We start from the raw sequence: 2696 nt of genomic DNA on the forward strand, positions 1-2696 counted from the left end.
ATATATATACATTTGCTTAACTTACGCGAGACATTCCTTTATATTAGAATTTCATACGTAAGTGAAAAAATGCCATATTCGATCAAAGCGTCTTTTCATGCCTGATAATATTTATATAATTTCCAGTTAAAGGTAATTGTCGATAAAAAAAATGTGATCTTAAAATATAAATCAAAGCTAAAATAGTAATATTACAATTAAATTGACAAGCAATTAGAATTTCAAAATTATCAAAGGTTTATAGGTAATCGATGCGCACGCATCGCAATAAAATAAATAGATAGAATAAATACATATTAAAGACAGCATCAATTAGCTATTCCAGGCACTTTCAGTATCTATGTAGTCTAAAGTTTTATATTGCTGTAATTTTTTTTCTATTACTGCAGAGTTTAATATCACTTATTAATACTTTCGTATTTAAACGATGTTACTTACTGCTATTTATCTTTACAATTCACTCTTGAATTAACACGCAGAGATAAAAAATACTTTTTATAGTATTTTCGCAATTGCACAATACTTTCTGCAAATTTTTTTCATCATGTTTAATGCAAATATCTTGCTGCGTGTACATCTTCCGTGAATATGCATTTAGTACTATCGCACGAAGTGTAGCTCGACCGATCAATATTCACCCTTTGCGGATTCTGAATAAGAGTTCTGAATAAGAGTCCGAGACAATCTACGAGAAAGGTGTCATCGACATCGAAGGACTCCTGTCACGCATAAATACGGTCTTACTTTATTTCCCACGACGTTCGAGTGGTCACGACGTAATCCGCATCGAGGCGCGGCCATTGTCTATGCTAACTCTCTTGACGTGGCCCCGTCGTGTCCGCCACTCAAGACTCTCTCGCTCAGACTCTCTCGACAGGCGGACGGTGGACGCGGATAGCTCCGCTTGCATCCTCGTGCGAGCTAATTGCGGCTTTGAGAGTCTGAAACGCGAAGGTTTCGCCAGTTGCCTAGGATTACCCGGACTCAGAGCTCTCGTGTCTTAAAGGGATATAATCAGGTTTGCTAAAGCTTTCCATAATTCGTTGTTAAATGCCTTCGGGTTCATAAGCTGAATATTAAAGTAGCGCTTTAAAATTTTTTATCCACAAGATCGTGAGCTTAAACAAAATTAAATACATTTATATTTCAATGAAATATAATATTTAAGAATAATTTTAGAATAATAGTTATATCGAAGTTAGTAATTTCGAAAGAATCTCTTTCAAAAGAGTTTCAAATTAAATAGCATATAATAAATGATACATATATATATTTGAATGATAAATGAAGAAAAAGATCTCTGATGAATATCCGTTTTGATCGAAAATAGGATTATTTCTTTTAATTAAAAAAATCGATGGTAGGTAAAGATATTCGATATACAGCAATAAATCTTTAATAACAATATATATATATACTGGCTATATTTTTACGGCAGCTCAATCAGCTTCAATTTTTGAATTAATCATTTCCTGATTCTCTCAACATTCTATTTCCATCTCGTCTTTTACGGACGCTTACTCGTTTCTCACTTCACTTGCCTCACAATCGCGACTTTTAATTAAGGATAGACAACTATATGAAAGATGGCTTGCCATGCCATCCGGATCAGAAATTTTGCCAGGATACAACGAGACCAACCAGTTATACGCATCTTCTCGGTATGAATCAGGATTAGTTTGTTTCTTAGACAGGTTCATGATTTAAGGGTGACCACACCAGCCGCCAGAGTTGCAGGAATAACTGCGTGCTCATGCATGTGCTCACGGGCGTATCTCGGGGGGGGGGAAATAAAAAAAGAAAGAAACGAAAGGATCATAATAGCGTGTCAGACCGCGAATACGGCGCCTTCCTATCAAAACACGATACAGCATTTAGCTTATTATTTATTGCTACTTATTGCTTATTAAAGCCGCAAGGGAAGTCGCGCGCGTTTTCTTAGCGCTGTCAGTTCACATTTTCAAGTACATGGACGTATGCACGAGAAATAAGTGCGTGTTACACAAACGAGAAAAGTTAACGAACATGTCGTTATTTCTTTTTTGTCGTTGGATGATCTATGACGATGCGCGGGCCAGATTCCTAGTTGCTTCTTCGACAATAAAATTGAAATATAGCGAGATTAACGGAATGTCCATGTTTGATCGTAAAGGATTCAATCACGGATTTTATGAAGATTTTTTATTGTAGATTATACGAGATATAGGATTTAGAAATGTGAATTATCTACCTTCGGCTTTAAATCTAAAAAGATTCTAAAATTCGTGTAAAAATTTATTTTGACCGCAAAAGAAATTAGCATATTAATTTAATTATTAATGATTTTATTTTATTCATATTTTAATTGCGTATACAATAATTACATATGTTTCGAATGAAACCAAATCTATTTCTGTTTGTCCATGAAATTCAAGAAACAAAGAATGAAATGAGACTGTAATACTCATGCTCATAGTAAAAAAATATTTGACGCCGTGCGTTTTTATAACGAACTTAGTTAGTTTCAGTTTCGTTGATTAAACCTTCGTTAATTAAAATATCTCATTGTTACGAACAACATCTCTACTTCGCCGGAAAACGTCGTGGCGTTCGCATAAATGTACGTCGTGTATTCGAGCTTAATTGAACAAGCCGGAGGGTTGGTTTGTATTTTTGAATTTCTTTATGGTATCTCTCTTGTCCTCTCTCTCTCTCTC

At 34.9% G+C, this 2696-nt stretch overlaps 1 pseudogene; it reads left to right on the forward strand.

Moving 5' to 3' along the window:
* Nucleotides 1-1596: 1596 nt before the first annotated feature.
* Nucleotides 1597-2696, forward strand: part of LOC105623120 — a 4566-nt pseudogene continuing 3466 nt past the window's right edge.

Source organism: Atta cephalotes, assembly GCF_000143395.1.
Source record: "Atta cephalotes unplaced genomic scaffold scaffold00053, whole genome shotgun sequence".
Lineage (NCBI taxonomy): Eukaryota > Metazoa > Arthropoda > Insecta > Hymenoptera > Formicidae > Atta > Atta cephalotes.